Source organism: Prionailurus viverrinus, chromosome E1 (genome assembly GCF_022837055.1).
Source record: "Prionailurus viverrinus isolate Anna chromosome E1, UM_Priviv_1.0, whole genome shotgun sequence".
Classification (NCBI taxonomy): Eukaryota; Metazoa; Chordata; class Mammalia; order Carnivora; family Felidae; genus Prionailurus; species Prionailurus viverrinus.
The window spans coordinates 10,583,559-10,602,137 of record NC_062574.1 but is presented as its reverse complement, the minus strand read 5'-3'; the positions used below and the strand labels follow the sequence as shown (position 1 = coordinate 10,602,137).

General features: G+C 48.1%; 1 pseudogene; it reads right to left on the bottom strand.

Annotated features, from left to right (window-relative positions):
* Nucleotides 1-12,636: 12,636 nt before the first annotated feature.
* Nucleotides 12,637-13,736, bottom strand: LOC125152093 (regucalcin-like; annotated as a pseudogene).
* Between the last annotated feature and the right edge of the window lie 4,843 nt (nucleotides 13,737-18,579).

Sequence of the window (18,579 nt, the reverse complement as noted above, 5' to 3'; positions counted from 1 at the left end):
CGGTCGCCTTTTTTCCCTCGCCAACCACGGAGGGCCGCAGGAAGCGCCGCAAAGGCCGTTAGGGGAGAAATCCGGCCTCCGGCGAGCGCTGTCACACTGCCAACGGGCGGAAAACCCCGCTCTTTTTCCTCGCATCGCGAATACGGGGTTTATAAATGCGACTGCGAGAGGCAGAGGTTCCTTGCGGCGGCCGACAGGAGGCGCGGCGACAAGCTCCGAGTGACCCCCCTGCGCCCTGGCGGCCGCCCTGCCACCCCCGCCTGCGTTGATCGCGGGCCCCCGGGGTTACCAACCCCCATCCTCCACCCACCCCCACCCTCGCCTCTGCAAAGCCGCGTCTCCTCCCCCTCCCCCTCCCCCTCCCCAACGCACTTGGGCCCCCTGGGAACGCCACCTGCCGGAAGATTGAATTCACACCTGCAGGGGCCTGTCGTCCAGAAAGGGGGCCCTTGTCCCAAGGTCTGGTGCCTTCTGCAGGTGTCTCCTTGCGTGCCCTGACCGGCTCTTTCCGCCGCAAATGTTCCCCACGCTCAGAAGCTCGGTGTATTTGGCTATAGCCGTAAGGCCTGGGTATTCACCTCGATACGGTTTGTCAATAGTTACAAACAAAACAAAAACAAAAGAGTGCTACCTGTCCACCAGTAAAGGGATGCATAGAGGAAAAAAAAAAAGCAGTTGCCTAAATATTTCAACACATACTGTATATGTTAATGATACTATGGATCCTTATTAGAATGTGGATGGGAATCATTCACACCGACTGGAGGAGAGTGGTTACTTCTGGGGAATGAGGAGGTGGAAGGGATGGAGGACAGAGTCTTACTTTTATTTCTTCTTTTTTCTATTTTAACAAGCATACCCAAACGTTAACATTAATTAAATCTGGTTAGAGAGTACATGGAGTCTAATAGGAAACCTGGGTTCCGGTCGGAATTCACTCTGCCTGCAGAGACCCAAACGTGCAAGTCAAAACATTAGTTTATAATTTCCTGGGTTATTAGGACCCACAGCAAGCTGGCAGGGGTATATTCTCTCTGAAAGAAATACATTCTCTAACCAGGCCTTCAACTTTTCGCACACGTAAAGTGCCAGTGCAAATACACTCGCATTTTGTTTTAAATAAATCAAAAGAGACGTCCTTCTGCGTAAGAACCAGCAAAATCAGATCCACAGACTTCGGATATGGGGATTCTCAGATACAGAATGCACGATGGGTGGGTTTAATCTTTTGAAAACGAAAGGACGAGGGCGCTGGGTGGCTCGGTTGGTTGAGTGTCCAACTCTTGATTTCAGTTCAGGTTATGATCCCAGGGTCGAGGGATCGAGACCCGTGTTGGGCTCTGTGCTGAGTGTGGAGCCTGCTTGAGGTTCAGTCTCTCTCGCTCTGCCCCTCTCCCGCACTAATATGCTCTCTCTCTAACATATAAACAAACAAATAAGTAAAGCAAAAGAGTGGCCTAAGAAATTAACAAGAGACAATAAAAACGACTTGATATGTTTCAAATACCAAAAAAGAAAATTCCAGAAATGAAAGAGTGAATATTCGATTTTAGAAATACATGGGTGTGTTATCTAGCAGATTAGACAGAGCTAAAAAATAAGAATGAAATAAAATATTTTGGCGGTTCAAAATACGTTTGTAAATCTTGACATTCCCTTCAAAAGGTGATGCCTAATTCTCTTCCCCTTGAGTATGGGCTGAACTTAATGCCCTTCATCTAACAAGTAGGAAAAAAGTAGACGTTACGGTGTGTGAGTTTGGGCACTTGGTCATAAAAGAACTGTGGTTTCTTGCCTCTCTCTGGATCCCTTGCTCTGGGAAAGCCAGTTGGCCAGTTGCCAGGTTGCAAGAACCCTCATGATGTGCTACAGAGAGGCTCACTTGATGAAGAGTTGAAGTCTCCAGCCAATAGCCTCATGAGTAATCCCCAGTCAAGTTCTCGATGAGTGCGCCCAGCCAGCATTTCAAGTCTACTTTTACGCGAGACCCTGAATCAGAACCAAGCAGCTAAGCCACACTCGAATTTCTGACCCTCAAAAACTATGTGAGATAGGGGCGCCTGGGTGGCTCAGTCGATTGAGGGCCCGACTTCAGCTCAGGTCATGATCTCACAGCTTGTGGGTTCGGCCCCGCGTCAGGCTCTGTGCTGATGGCTCAGAGCCTGGAGCCTGCTGAGAATTCTGTGTCTCCCTCTCTCTCTGCCCCTCCCCTGCTCATGCTCTGTCTCTCTCTGTCTCAGAAATAAATGAAAACGTTTAAAAAAATAAAAAAATAAAAACCTATGTGAGATAATAAATGTTAAGATGCCAAGTCTTGGGGTTAATTTCCCGCATAGCAATGGATAACGACTACAAAGGCAGAATTAAACAAATTACACCGAAGGCAAACAGAAAAAGATGCAAATGATGGGGGGGGGGGGGAGGATAAAGCGATATTGAGGATAGAATGAAAATGTCTTATCTCAGCCTAAATGGAGTTCCCTGAGGGACATAAAGAGACGGTAGGGGAGCAGTAGTATTTGGAGAAATGGTAGCTACTAACTTTTCAGAATTGATACGAGACATGAGTCCTCACTCTCAAGAAGCACTATGCCTCCTAAGCATGATAAGGAAAAAAATCCATGCCTGCAGACAAAATAAGGAAACTGCCCAATATCGAGAGGAAAGATTTTTGTAAAAACAACCAGGGGATTAAAAAAACCCAATTACCTACAAGAAAAAAGTAAGAGCTGGACTGAAGCTGAATTCTTAGCAGCGACCATGACCATGAAAGCCAGAAGAAGTGCACTATTAATTCCAAAGCACTAAAATAAAAACAATTGCCAGCCTAGAATTACATGATTGGGAAGTTATCTTTCAAGAATAGAGACATTTTCGGGCACCTGGCTGGCCCTGTTGGTGAAGCCAACTCTTGATCTTGGGGTTGTAACCTCAAGCCCCACGTGGGGTAGAGAGATTACTTAGGGGCGCCTGGGTGGCTCAGTCGGTTAAGCATCATCAGCTCAGGTCATGATCTCGCAGTCCGTGAGTCTGAGCCCCGCGTCGGGCTCTGCGCTGACAGCTCAGAGCCTGGAGCCTGTTTCAGATTCTGTGTCTCCCTCTCTCTGACCCTCCCCCATTCATGCTCTGTCTCTCTCTGTCTCAAAAACAAATAAACGTTTAAAAAAATTAAAAATAAAATCTTACAAAAAAAAAAAAGAATAGAGACATTTTCAAGCAAATGAAAGCACCAGCATCCCTCCCCAAAGGACTCTCTGAACTCCCTCTCAGGGAGAAGGAAAGCAATCCCAGACACAAGGTCTGAGATGCAATGAGGACCCAGTGAGCAAAGGAAATGGTAAACACGTGGGTATAGCCAGCAAACCTTGACCGTGTGGAAACACTAAAAATAGCACAAGGAATAGAGTGCCTGGGTGGCTCCGTTGGTCAAGCAGCTGGTTTCAGTTCAGGTCATGATCTCGCTGGTTGTGAGTTCGAGCCCCACCTCGGGCTCACTGCTGTCAGCCTATCAGTGCACAGCCCGCTTCAGATCCTCTGTCCCTCTCTCTGCCCCTCCTTTGCTTGCACTCTCCTAAAAATAAATATTTTTTTTTTAAATAAAAAATGTGTGGACTTGCAGAATAGAAGTACAATACTGGGCAAGAATAACATGCAAGCCAGAGTAAATTTAGTCTGGGAGTAAAGCCGTTAAAGTTTCTATTTTTCGAAAGGAAGGATACTTATTAATCGGAAACCACGTTATATTAAAGTGTAGGGTAATCACTAAGAGAGTAGAGGTAATTGATTGATTATGCAGTCCAAAAAAATCAGCTAAAGATATCGAGATCTGAATAATAAGCAAGTTTGGTCAAAGGGATAGAGAGAGAACTCTGCATACAACAAATGGAGAACAATGTTCTTGAGTTCACATGAAACATTTCATATAAACGTGATGGCTTTCTCGACCATGAAGTCAATCTCCACAAACTCCAAAGCATAGGTATCATTCAAGTCACTTTCTCTGACCGAACTACGATGAATTTAGAAACCAACAAGGAAAAGCACACTAAAATTAGGATATTTAAAAATACTTGTGGGGTGTCTGGGTGGATCAATCAGTTAACACCTGACTCTTGATTTTGGCTCAGGTCACGATCTCGCGGTCTGTGAGTTCGAGCCCCGCGTCGGGCTCTGTGCTGACAGCTCGGAGCCTGGAGCCTGCTTCTGATTCTGTGTCTCCCTCTCTCTCTTCCCCTTCCCTGCTTGAGCTCTGTCTCTCTCTCAATATAAATAAACTTAAAAGAAAACCACTTGTAAATTACATCATAGAGCAGAGACAAAAACCAGACACTTAGGCAATCGGAAAAAAAATTGGAGTTACGGACACTGCAAAGAAGGAGATAAAATGACCACTGTTTGCAGATGATATGATTGCGTGACAGAAAACCTAAAGGCCTCAGCTGGGAAACTACGAAAGACAAAACGAGAAGTCAGTAAGATAGTGAGGTGCAAAATTAATGTACGGAAACCAACAAAATCAACCAACGACCAGTTAGAAGGAATAAGGTGCAAAAGGTAGACATAGGAACCAAAACATTTCACATTCACTTTTATGTTGTTTAGATTTTTTTGGCCACCATATGAGTATATTATCTGGCCAAAAAAAAGTTCTTAGTATCGATGAACGGTGTACTCCTTGAGGATACAGAAAGCGTGTGGACAGAAAGTTGATAAGGGCCTGGTGTTGGGCAGGCAGGACTCAATAAATAGCCTCACAGACTGAAGGACCCGGGTCAAGCAAAGAACAGGTTTCTAGAACAAAATCTCTGACATCAATATCCAAGACCTCTGGGATGGGATGCCCCTGGCGGTGGCTTGTATGGGGATGGTTGGAGACACAGGGTCCCCTGGAGGCCCCCCATGTGATTCCATGCGTGCATGTGCATGTGCACATTCCAAGTGCATGTGCACTTCTGTATGTCGTGTGTATGACCCACTGTCCCGGACCTTGTCCTAACATGACTTCTCCCATGGGTGTCCCATTTATTATGTGCCCATTTATAGCCCACCTGTGAGTCTGACCCGGCATAGGACCCTCTGGCCGAGACCCAGAGGCGGGCGGGTGGTGGCCGGGAGAGCTTTGGCTGGGGAAGCTACCTAGAACTGGGGCATCCCGTGTGATTGGTCAGGGGTGAACATTTGCTTTTCCCTGGCTGGTCCTAAGTTGGAGGCAAGGACACAAATCAGGGAGGCTGTCAGTTGTTAATCAAGTCCTGGGCATTTGGGGCTATTTGCCATAGAGGTTATTGTTTGACTTACTGGATCGTTACCGGAGATAGCAGCCTGACTTTCTACAAGTCCCACTTACAGCAGGCTGTCTTCCCGGGCTGGTTATCGTCACGAGGGGTTGGTTTCCTGGGCGGGCTGCTGCAGATTGGGAGTTACAGTTCTACTGGGGTTTTTTGTTTTTTGTTTTCGCTTTTGTTTTTGTTTTCTTAAGTAATCCCTGTGCCCGACATGGGGCTCGAACTCAGGACCCGGAGGTCAAGAGTTGCATGCTCTACCAACTGAGCCAGCCAGGTGCCCCTAGAGTTCTACTTTTATATATGGCCTGGCCTTGGTCCATTTGTATATTCAGTCTCTCAAAGGCCGTTTATCCCCCAGCTGCCTCCCTGCAGGGCCACTCCCACCTGTGGCCTCAGTGGAAGTTCACAGCCCCCACCAGGTGACCCTCTCTGTCCCAAATGCTGGTAAGCATTGCCCCCCCCCCCCCCCCCCCCCCAGGTCTGCAGGCCCCAGGCTCAGACACCCTGGCAGGACTCTCCAGAGGACTCACGACTGCATCCCATCGTCCTTGGCTCCAGAGAGATGGAATATTCCTGGGGCAACAGAGTCTGCTCCTTCGGGAAACAGAGCACGAGTGGCCAAAGCTTTGTGAATTCAGCAGGGAGACTGCATTCTGTTTCCTCCCCAAGCATCTGAACTTGATGCTTCCTCACTAGGTGACCTCAGCCCAGGGACACGCTGCAAGGTGTGAAGAGGTCCCTACACCCTCATTCCCCTGAGCTGCCCTTAGTGGGGAGAACTCTAGAAGCTGAATGTCGGAAAGCAACAGAGCGACGTGTGCTTACTTCATCTGCAGGGGATACACAAAACTGACAGTGGCGAAGAACAGGGACAAAAGTGACGGCGACGAACCCGGCTATATTTTTGAGTGTCCTAAGCACATCGCAGAACTAGAAGGTCTCACCTGTACCAAACAGAGTGGCAGACCCACGCACACTCACGCACAGGACTGGAAAGGAACGTGCTGAAACAGTCGCAGTGATGGTCTCTGGGCGGCAAGATGACAGGTTTCTGTTTTGTCTTTGTGCCTGTGTTTCTCATTTTCCCACAATGCACCGTGGCAAGTGTACCAAATGGGGCTGGGGGTGGGGGCGGGGGGGAAGCTTGGGTCTAAATCCTGGGTCCGTCTCTGATCAGTTGTGTGACTTGAACGGTCTGTTTCCCCGCTCACTGCCCAACACCCTCATCTGGAAAACGGGACCCATAACGGTTCCTACCTCGTAGGGGAAACGAGAAGGTTCAGTGAGTGAATTTATGGAGAGTGCTTCAAACGGCGACTGGCACATAGTAAACACTATAGACAGTGGTGTTGGGTATTTATTTATATGAATATTATTATCACAACGTTATTACTATACCCAAGGCCAGATATTCCTCATTAGATCGATTAGTAAAAGGAAAGGTCCCATAAGTTCAGCACTTGGACGCGAGAACGTTCTGCTGCCTATCGGACCCTGTCCGATCTGTGTGCTGTGAACAGATCGTGCAAATCCTCACCCCTTGGGCCGCGGTGGCAACCGCAGGCAGCCTGGCTCTTGTCAGGGCCCCCAGGGCGGGAGATTTTCACCATCGCTGGGAACGCAGAGACCACAGGGACCGGCCGCCTTCTTAGGGACATAGCTCACCAGCAGAGGGCGCAAGTGGCAAGCCCAAGGAAAAACTGGGCGGTGAACTTGGAACTCCTTTTTTCCCTCTAACGTGGGGAGTACTAAGCTTTTTTTGTTTGAACACCCTTACATTTTTTTTTCTGGAAAGCGAGGTACCCCTTGCACATTTTCAGCTGGGCATCTAACGCTTTTATTATCATGTAAAGTCGTTGCAAGAGCGGGCATGTTATAAATAGTACCGTGTTAAATTAAGCAGGTACATCATTTTTAAATATAGCCCGTGAAGTGTAAACACCGCTATGATTCGGTACTATGGTGCATTTTAAAAATGCAAGAACGGGTTCTTGCTCACCAGTTAGAAATTTTGCACGTTTCCCTTTTTCTCTTTGCATTTCCATTTTTCTCCCTGCAGATGTAGGATAATGTGATATACTCTCGTGCTGAAAGTCTTTTATTTACGACCCTGTCATACTTCTCCCCACGAAAACGCAAATGTACGTTGAAAATGAAAACGGCTTAATTCCTGAGACCTTAGGGGTCTGGTTAATTTTTCTTGGGGATTAATTTATCACTATGATTCATATTAATGCGCAGCGCTGATGCAAACAACACAGATGTATTACAAGTTGTGTGTGTGTTTTAATGTTTATTTATTTTGAGATAGAGGACACCCAGGCGTGCTTGTGCACATGCGAGGGGGGTGGGGGGGCGGTGGGAGAGGAGAGGGCGCCTGCGTGGCTCCGTGGGTTAAGACTTGGGCTCAGGTCATCATCTCACAGTTCACACGTTCGAGCCCCACATAGGGCTCTGTGCTGACAGCTCAGAGCCTGGAGCCTGCTTCAGATTCGGATTCTGTGTCTCCCTCTCTCTTTGCCCTTCCTCTGCTTGCACTCTGTCTCACCTCTCTCAAAGAAGTAAACAAATGTTTAAAAAAAAATTTTTTTTTTTAAAGAAAGAGAGAGGGAGAGAGGATCCCAAGCAGGTTCCACACTGTCGGCGCAGAGCCAGATGTGGGGCTCGATCCCACAAACTGTGAGCTGAAATCAGGAGTCCACAGGCACCCCTGCATTACAAGTTCTGATAACAGAGCTTGCAATGGTCAGATTGCTTCTTTATTCAGCACTTCAGAAGCTGTTACACCCAACTGGTTGGCTCAGTCGGTTAAGCTGCTGACTTCAGCTCAGGTCATGATCTCACAGTTTGTGGGTTCAAGTCCCATGTCGGCCTCTGCGCTGATGGCTCAGAGCCTGGAGCCTGCTTCGGGTTCTGTGTCTCCCTCTCTCTCTCTCCCCTCCCTGGGAGAGCTGGGCCAGAAATCACTGATCCAAGCCAACCCAACGGAAGCCTCCAGACCAACTCACAGATGGCATCTATGCAAAGGGATGAAAAGAAATTTTCCCAAATGACTTCATTACTACACAGCTAGGATAGCAGCACAGAGAGCAGGTAGTATTTCTGTTTTATATGCTTTGTATTATTTTTAGTTGTTTATATTACATATTATAAGCATCACATGCCTCCATATTCTATTTAATTGTCTCCCTTTTCTCACTGAGATACTTTGTAACTCTTCAAATTCCATGTTTAGCAAGTTCTATAAATAGAATTTGAAGGTGAGAAAAATGCAAATATTTGAAACACACCTAATTGTTTTTTTAATTTTGAAAAACAGGGATAGTGTTTGGTTGATTGAGGCTTGAGTCCTTTGCGTTTGGAAGATCATGCATGATGTCTGGTCTCAGATGCTTTGAAATAGACAAAATGTGTGTGTCTTAGTGGAAGAAATAAGCTTTGAAGTTAGACGTATTATACTCAAATCCTAGTTTGGCCAATTGCTTTTACATTGGCCTCAGTTTTCTTACCTGTGAATGATAATAAGGAATAATAAGGTCTATATTGCGTTTTTGTGTGGTTGGGTTTTTTGGCGGGTGTTCTTTGTGGGTTTTTTTGTTTCTGTTTGTGTTTTTTTGTTGTTTTGTTTTTGTTTTTTTGCTTTGGTCTGGTTTGGGTGATATTGGACAATGCTCTTTTTATATTCTGATTAGTCTAAGGATCCTGACTTTCCAGCTCTCGCTCTAAATTCCCTAGGATCTTGGGCTAGTTCGTCACCCTCTGAGACCTAGTTATCCGGGCTGTTGAACGCAAGGATTTCAGTGGCTACTCATCACAACCCACCCGGCATTAGCACTCTCGGCACTTAGGTCTCTCCGACCTTGTTACCCCCTCGTGGTCCTCTGCAGCCCAGTCTTTTCGACAAGTCCAAATGCAGCCTCAGACCCGCCCCGGTCTGCATTTCGGGAAGATCTCCAGGTGACTGGCAGGCCCGTCGGCCCTAGCATCCTAGATTAAATAGATTTGAGGCATCTTAGAAAACAAAAGTACCGGAATCACTATAAATGTAGAAATTTCACAAACTCTTGGATCGAGGGTGCTCCTGACAACTTAGAGATGATAGCTGCCCTTTCTGAGCCCCCACATCTGAAAGGTACGGAACTTGTGCGTTTATCGTGTTTTGTTCCTGGGGTCAAACAATGCATTTGCTGGGTACTCCTGTCTCTTAATGATCTGGTATTAAATTATGACCTTTTATTTTCCCCGCTGTCCCTGGAATCAGGCAGAAATCGTTTGCAGTCCCCTTTCTGCCCCCTTAGTGGCCGCTTACCCTTGGACAAGTTACTTAGCCATTGAACCTAGATTACCCTGTCTAAGGAAACTCATAACCCCTCTAGGATTGCTGTGAGGATGACGAGGCTATGGATGAAAGCACTTAGCCGCGCTCTGGAATACGGCAGTGGCTAATGCTATTACAAAACAGAAAATGCCATCCTATCAACTTATGGGTAATGATGTGACATTTTTACGGTGGTTGTATTAGTCAGCTCGGGCTGCCATAACAAAACACCATAGACTGGGAGTCTTAAAACCAGAAATTTATTTTCTCTCAGTCCTGGATGCTGGAAGCCCCAGATCTGGTGTCGGCTGACTCATTTCCTGGTGAGGACCCTCTTCGTGGCTTTTATTTTTTTTTTTTAATTTTTTTTTTCAACGTTTATTTATTTTTGGGACAGAGAGAGACAGAGCATGAACGGGGGAGGGGCAGAGAGAGAGGGAGACACAGAATCGGAAACAGGCTCCAGGCTCCGAGCCATCAGCCCAGAGCCATCAGCCCAGAGCCCGACGCGGGGCTCGAACTCACGGACCGAGAGATCGTGACCTGGCTGAAGTCGGACGCTTAACCGACTGCGCCACCCAGGCGCCCCCCTCTTTGTGGCTTTTAGATGGTGGCCATCTTGCTGTGTCCTCACACGGCCTTTCCTCTGATGCATGTGACCTTCTTATAAGGGCCCCAGTCAGATTAGGACCCCACCTTTAGGGGCACCTGGGTGGCTCAGTTGGTTAAGCGTCCGACTTCAGCTCAGGTCACGATCTCACCTTCCCCGCTCATGCTCTGTCTCTCTCTGTCTCAAAAATAAATCAAAAGATTAAAAAAATAAAATAAAATAAAATAAAATAAAATAAAGGACCCCACCTTTATGAACTCATTTAACTTTAATTACTTCCTTTTCTTTAGAGAAAAATTTATTTATTTGAGAGAGAGAGAGAGTGGGGGAGGGGAAGAGAGAGAGGAAGAGAGAGAATCTCAAGCAGGCTCCATGAGCCAACACAGGGCTCGATCTCACGAACCTGACCTGAGCCGAAATCCAGACTTGGACGCTTGAACGACTGAGCCACTGAGGCACCCCACTTTAATGACTTCCTAAGGGCCCTACCTCCAAATACAGTCACAGAGCTTCAACCTGTGAATTTTGGTGGGGACAGAAAAGATGTGCTTACCTCAGATTATTCCAGAGCTATCACGTGGCAAACAGAGAAGTCAGCAGAATTAGAACTGTGGTGTGTGATTTTATATCATGTCTCAGTATAGTGAAGAACCTCCCTCTTCTTCTTCTTCTTTTTTTAATGTCGACTTTTATTTTTGAGAGAGAGAAAATCAGTGTGTGAGCAGTGCAGGGGCAGAGAGAGAGGGAGATACAGAATCCGAAGCAGGCTGCAGGCTCTGAGCTGTCAGCACAGAGCCCAACTGTGGGGCTCGAACCCACAAACCGCGAGATCATGACCTGAGCCCAGATGCTCAACCCACTGAGCCACCCAGGCGCCCCAGTACATTTGTGTTGTTTATAATTTTTTAACGTTTATTTATTTTTGAGAGAGAGAGAGAGAGAGAGCGAGCATGAGCAGAAGAAGATCAGACAGAGAGGGAGACACAGAATCCAAAGCAGACTCAGGCTCTGGGCTATCAGCAAAAGAGCCAGATGCAGGGCTCAAACCCATGGACTGGGAGATCATGAGCTGAGCCAAAGTCTGATGCTTAACCGACTGAGCCACTCAGGCACCTGAACATTTGTGTTGTTTAAACCACTAAGATGTGGCAACTGGTTACAGCAGCCCGGGAAACCGATACAAATCATGAGGTCCCCACCACTGAAGATGTTCAAGAAAGAAAAGAGAGGACCGTTTACCTTGATAGTCATAAAGGGTGCACAGAGCATTCTAGATAATCTCTAAGGAGGAGAATGGCTCACAGTGGCCTCCTTCAATAGAGTTCACACCGTGCTTTTACACACATTTTTCCCTTTGACCCTCTCAATAAGTTTATGGAAATAGACCCGCTCAGAATTAATTCTCATCGTTTAGTGCAAGAACATTAAAATTCAAGGTGAGGTGGCTGGTCTGTGGTCACGCAGCCAGGAAATGGCAATGGCAAGGCTAGAACCCAGGTCTTCTGATTTACAGACTGGTGGCCCCTTCCCCTCGGCGATGTTGCCTCTTTCAGAGTCCAAAGGTCTCCTTTCGCGGGGAACTGAGTTAGCTTGGCTTAGGCTGTCCCAAACCAGAACCTAGGGTGTCTCCTTTTAGCCTCCAAATCCAGCCCCAGACCAGCTGTGCCCTGCACCCCCGGGGAGCCCTGAGTCGGAGCTCCTGGCCAGGTTGGGGGGCTTGAGCTCCTTTGTGGCTGAGCAAGGCGCGGCTCTATGAGTGACCAACGCCCTGAGCTCATGTCGTGGCAGCAGCCGGCCCAGGTGTCAGCCTCTGGCCTTGCCTGGAGTTTGCTGGTCGTGGTCATAAGGGATTGTGGCCACACGTTTGTGCGATGGCCAACTGGGCCTAAAATCTCAGGGTGCTGCGTCAGGCCACGGTGAGCGGGGCAGGGAGGAATTACCCGTCGAGGTATGTGTGGCTGCACCTGAGGGGGCAGTGCTCCCAGCCCAAGGTGGCAACAAGTAGTCCCCTGCTCTCTTGGACAGGAACACGGGCTTCCACTGAGCACACGTGTCAAAGGTTTGTTGCGCGAACTCACAAATGGTGAGGTCAGACCCGAGCCGAAGTCAGACCTTCAACGGACTGAGCCACCCAGGCGCCCTCGGCTGTAGACTTTTCTACATATCTTCAAAAGTTCCTCTAGTTCAGGGTGCCTGCGTGGCTCAGTGGGTTAAGCCTCCGACTTTGTTTCAGGTCACGCTCTCATGGTTTGTGGGTTTGAGCCCCGTACCCGGCTCGCTGTTGTTAGCCCAGAGCCTGCTTCAGATCTTCTGTCTCCCTTTTCTCTCTGCCCCTCCCCTGCTCTCTCAAAAAGAAACATTAAAAAAAAAAAAAAAAAAAAAAAAAAAGAGAGAAATTTCCTCCAGTAAGAAAGAAAGCCTGCCTAGGGATAGGGAGGAGTTCCTCTGACCCCCCAGGCCAGTTATCTTGAAAATTCCACCAGCTTCCGGCTGCTGCAATAGACCCTCGGGGTCCATTCCATCCCGGCACAGGTCGCCTACATTTCAGACTAGTCCCTCCTTCCGGAGCAGCAAGTTGTTTTATCAACAGGCCAACCTCAGGATTTGGAGTCTTTCCCCTGTCTCAGGATCTATGCGGATCACTCTTCCTCCAATGTTAACAGGCCACCCAGAGGTCCCTCTCAGCATCCATACACATCCCATCTGGAATTTGTTCTTCTTCCAGCTTGTAAACGCTTCTGCGGTTGGAGATCTTTCCTGTCTGCAGGTCACAGTCAAAGGCATCCACGGAGGACAGGCTGCCAATGTGATAGAAGATTTTATGGTTCAGGGATCCATCCAATCCGTTGGAGATGTCCACGTGGCCCAAGGACCTTCCCACAGTCAGGAAGGAGGGGCTACAGGGGCCCCTGGTGCCATCCAGAACTTCTGGGGTTGTTTCCTCAGCCACGGTGCCAGCTAAATCTCTCCCATCAGGATCCACCTTGCTGTTCTTGTTTTTACTGTGATCAGGACAACTGCTGACTGATCTTCCCAGTTCAAAGCACAGAACTTTGTTCCGACTGTGGCCATATAGCCCCCCGACTGGCGAAGGGCCACAGAGCTGACAGGACATCCACGATCACTTGCTGTGCTTGCTTGCTGAGCGAGTCCCACCGGCAAAACTCTTTTGCAGAAATCTCTACAAAGACCAGAGCGTTGGACGCCTCCTCCCACCCTGGAGATTGGTCGTACCGGCCGTACCCGGGCAAAACACACTTAATCATTTTTTTTTAAATTTTTTTTACATTTATTTATTTTTGAGAAACAGAGTGAGACGAAGCGTGAGCAGGGGGAGGGGCAGAGAGAGAAGGAGACACAGAATCTGAAGCAGGTTCCAGGCTCCCAGCAAGCGGTCAGCACAGAGCCTGAGGCGGGGCTCAAACCCATGAACTGTGAGATCGTGACCTGATCCATCAATCAGGCTCCATCGACCGAGCCACCCAGGTGCCCCCAAAACGCACTTAATCTTAATGGAAGACATCGTCACGGGGGAGATCTTGGTGCTGGTGGCCCTCGGAGAGCTGGCTCAACCACAGTGCTTTTTAATGGATCATTGCCCACACCTCTTTCTCTGCCACAGCCTGTAGTCCATCCTGTTTCAAGGGGTGGCCCCAGTTAGCCTGAATCAATCGCCAACCCTGGTTCTCCAACCTACCATGAAGGCCTTTTTGAAGATAGTATCAGGAAGGATGCTGGCTTTCCCACTGTAGGTGAGATGAGGTTCTACCATTTAAATTTTACTTTTAAGATGATAGGGTGGGGGTGCCTGGATGGCTCAGCTGGTTGAGAGTCCGACTCTTGATTTAAGATCAAAATCCACTTTCCCTTCTTCTGTAAGTGCTGAGACACAGGACCACCACCATGGCGTAAAATACACTCAAAGCCTCTCGAAGCATCATAGATGCTTAAAACACAGTGTACCTACGTTCCAAAAACAGCACCCCAGTTAGCTAAAGAGCCTGTTCACCTTCACAAACCCCACAAGAAGACAGTAAGGGGATATGGTGAAAAACACAAGGAACCTTGGAGTCAGGGGCATCAGAGTTTGTGAGAACTGGGGGCCAGTGACTCTGTGGGTGGTGGTTTCCTCATCAAGTGAAGCCAGTTTTGCTGAGCTGAGGACGCATGTGAATAAAGGGCCCAGCAGGGTCAGGAGAACTTGAAGGAAGATCTGCTCTCAGACAGATTCTCCTGAAACATCTGACTTCCAAGGACGAAGGCAAGATCGGCCATATAAGCAAGAAGAAGAAGAAGAAAGCTGTCTGCATCAGATCCGTTAGACTGTTTTCCTCAGTGTGAGAGGCAGCGTCATCCAAACTGGACCAGGGATGGCTAGGGAGGAGCCCGAGGGAGGGAGGGCTCAGGCATATCCATCAGGACTCCCAGATTCACGTTCCTGAGGGAAGCAAGGCTGGTACTTTGCTAACATGGCAAGTGCATCCGGGACATCTTGTAGGCAGGAGCAAATCAGAAACCAAACACTTGGATTCCCCAGATCAGTGAGACCTGAGTCCTCTAAGTTGTATACGTCCTGACCTAAAATCCTGCCCCTCGACTTTTGTAATGCCGACGTCTGAAGACGTGTCACCAACTTTATGGATATGATTTTCATGTGAAATGTATTTATTCATTGACTTAGCGTCACGGACAGACTTGGTAACCTTGGAGATCTTGACTTTATTTGTTTCCTCTTTAAATACCTGTAGTGTTTCCTTATTTGACAATCCATCTCTGAAGTCTGACGTGGGAACAGTTCTGCAGTTTAACCTCCTTCTCTTGTCTGAAATGCATCGGTTTCCGGGCCACCTGGGTGGCTCGGCCGGTTAAGCGTCAGACTTTCGCTTCGGGACACGGTATCGCAGTTTGTGAGTTTGAGCCCCGCATCGGGCTTGGGATTCTCTCTCTCTCTCTCTCTCTCTGCCCCTCCCCTGCTTGTGTTTTTTTCTCTCTCGGTAAATAAATAGATAAACTTGAAAATGCGTGTGTTTCTGGGTCTTCTGGTCACCACTGAAACACTGGGAGTGCTTACCACCAGACCCAAGAAAACTGCCCTTTGGAGCGTGGAGTGTCCCGATTGGGTGGGGGCCTGTGGTGCCCGCAGTGGAAGAATTCACCCAAGGCAGAACAAGAGAGATGGGAGTTTACTGAATACACTGCAAGCGAGCAGCGGCAGGACAGCAAAGGAGAGACCACCTGCCACAGGGTGGGGTGAGGGAGCATGGGAACATGGAATTTTCCCTTTTCGGTTAATCTTACCCACTGCCCGGTTGTGATTGGTCAGTGAGGGCCTGTGGCTCTTTCGAAGTGGGTCACTTAATGAGCCTGTTTGCGTTCAGCTCGGGGGTCCTTACGGGCCCTTCTGCCTTGTTCAAGGTTCCGTTGCTCTAGCCTGTTGCTTCTACACGAAGAATGGCTGGTGCCAGCCCAGCCCAGCCCAGCAAGAATCTCACGAAGCAATAAAGCTTGGCTCTCACTGACCCTGTGTCTTATTTATTTAAAAAATTTTTTTAATGTTTATTTATTTTTGAGACAGAGGGCGAGTGGGGGAGGGGCAGAGAGAGAGGGAGACACAGAATCCGAAGCAGGCTCCAGGCTCTGAGCTGTCAGCACAGAGCCTGACGCGGGGCTTGAACTCACGAACCGCGAGATCATGACCTGAGCTGAAATCAGAAGCTTAACCGACTGAGCTACCCAGGCGCCCCTGACCCCGTGTCTTCTATGTGTCTTCTGGCTCTGTTTCTGTCCCGGGTTATGTCTGATTCTTGGCCAAGTCTGGTTTGGGTCTGGTTCTGACCTGCATACAGCTACTTACGCCTCCATGGCAGGGAGTGGGGGAGATACACGGTCGGACCATTTGCAGAGCCTCGTCAGATGGGAGCCTACAGGAATTCGGATCTTTAGGTTATTTCTTCATTTATCTTGCGGATTCCGATACCTCCCGGGAAGCCCCGTTATGTTTTTGTGGGCACACACCAGCACGAGCTGAAATCACTTAAGAGGAAAAGTGGTTATTTTCCCTCCCTGGAACGGAGAGGAGCCCTATAGCAGCTGCAGCTCAACCAGCTGGTTAGTGTTGAGGTTCTGTGTTTTATTTGTTGACCTGTGGGTGACTAAAACAGGTGGTTTGTTCTCTTTCTCTGTGTGTACGTTTATAAGAAGCATTCTGCACCCAATTCCAATGTGTGTGTGTGTGTGTGTGTGTGTGTGTGTGTGTGTGTGTGTTGGTTGGGGGTGGTTCCCCACCCACCAAACAATTCTCGGACACTGGCAGGGTGTCCCTCATCCTCCAGTTCAAGTCAATTCCAATGCCAATTCCAATTCCAATTCCAATTCCAATACCATCCAATTCCCGTGACCCCTACCCTAAAAAATTAATTTGCTAGAGCAGCTCACAGAACTCAGAGAAACAGTTTACTTACTTAGATTACTGGTTTATTAGGATGAAGGGATATAACTCAGGAACAGCCAGATGGAGGAGACACACAGGGCAAGGGGTGTGGGAAAGAGCGGGGAGCCTCCATGTTCTCCAAGGGCCACTGTCTCCGAATAGCCACCTGGTCACCGACCCAGCAGCTCTCTGAACCCCATCCCCTTTGGGGTCTTGATGGAGGCTTCATTAAATAGGCACGATTGATTAAATCATTAGCCATTGGCAGTCGAACTCGACCTCCAACCCCCTCTCCCCTCCTTGTAGGTTGGGGGTAAAACCAAATGCCTCTAACCACATAGTTGGCTCAAGTGGCAAACAGCTCTCACCCTTAGGTGAGGTCCAAAAGTCACCAAAAAAAGACTTCTCGATTTCTCCTATCACTTAGGGAATTCCAATGGTTTTAGGGGCTCTGGGCCAGAAACGGGATGAACACCAAACACAGTATATATTTCTTATTATAAAGCACAACATCGCAATTAAAAAAAATTTTTTTAACGTTTATTTATTTTTGAGACAGAGAGAGACAGAGCATGAGTGGGGGAGGGCAGAGAGAGAGGGAGACTCAGAATCGGAAGCAGGCTCCCAGCTGTCAGCACAGAGCCCGAAGCGGGGCTCGAACTCACGGACCGCAAGATCACAACCTGAGCTGAAGTCGGATGCTTAACTGACTGAGCCACCCAGGTGCCCCACAACATTGCAATTTTAAGAAAGCTTTTCCCTATCTTGTGAATGATGGTAACTTACCTTTCACAGTGGTTTATTTATAATCTCTCTGTAGCTCATTCTCTCTCTCTCTCTCTCTCTCTCTCTCTCTCTCTCTCGGAGTCTTTCACATCTGCGACTCTTTTGGCTGTACTCTTTCCCAGTATTGGCTTCATCCCTGGGCCGGTGGCTGGACTTCTAGGCATCACGCGTAGATATAGCAAGACTTGAAGGGGAAAACAAGGGCCTCTTCCTTCTATGACTCTTTCTTAGAGACAAGGAGATCTTTCCCGGAAATTCCATCAGATTCTGTCACGGGTCACGGGTAGAACTGGGGTATGTGTCTCCATTCCGACACAGAGCCCTGACAAGGGAAATGAGATTAGCAGGACTGGCTAAGATGAATCATTTGGAGTGAAAAGAATATTGGAAAATTAGCCACAACGACCACCGCACTGTTCCCCATAATAAGAAGAATCAGAGTGGCTTCGGACTTTCGTCTGTAACACACTATGCTAGAAGCAATGGGGTATCTCTAATGTGTGAACAGAAGACAAATAAGGTGGCATGCAAGGCTCCATAAAATATATATTGCATAGCTTTTCTAAAAAGCGGCTACTTGAGAAATCACCCACTCTATAATGAAGAGTTCTTCAGAATAAAGAATACCGGAAAGCCAGGCACATGCTGAGAACCCAGCGAGTGTGGTATGCAGAATAATGGCCCCCCAACGACGTCTATACTCTAACCCCCGGAACCTCTGAGCGGTCCCTTTTGCGTGGCAAAGGGACTTTGCAGATGTGATTCATTTAAGGATCGTGCATGCAAATATTATCAAGTAGGCCCAGTATAACCTCCAAGGTCCCTACAAGAGGAGAGCAAGCGGGTCAAGGTCAGAACAAGGAGATACGATGAAGCAGAGGTTAGAGCCATGGACGTCGAAGATGGAGGAAAGAGCCACGAGCCAAGGCAGCCTTTAGATGCTGGAAAAGGCGAGAAAATGGATTCCCCCCCCAGAACCCCCAGCAGGATCGCAGCCCTGCTCACATCGTGATCTTATCCCCACAAAACCCATTTCAGACTTGTGACCTCGGTAAAATACTGAAGTTTTTGAAAGACTCCAACTACCTCCATTTTGAGCTCAAACTTTCTGACTGATTTCAGTTCTTCTCTTCCGGCTTATCTCTTAGCT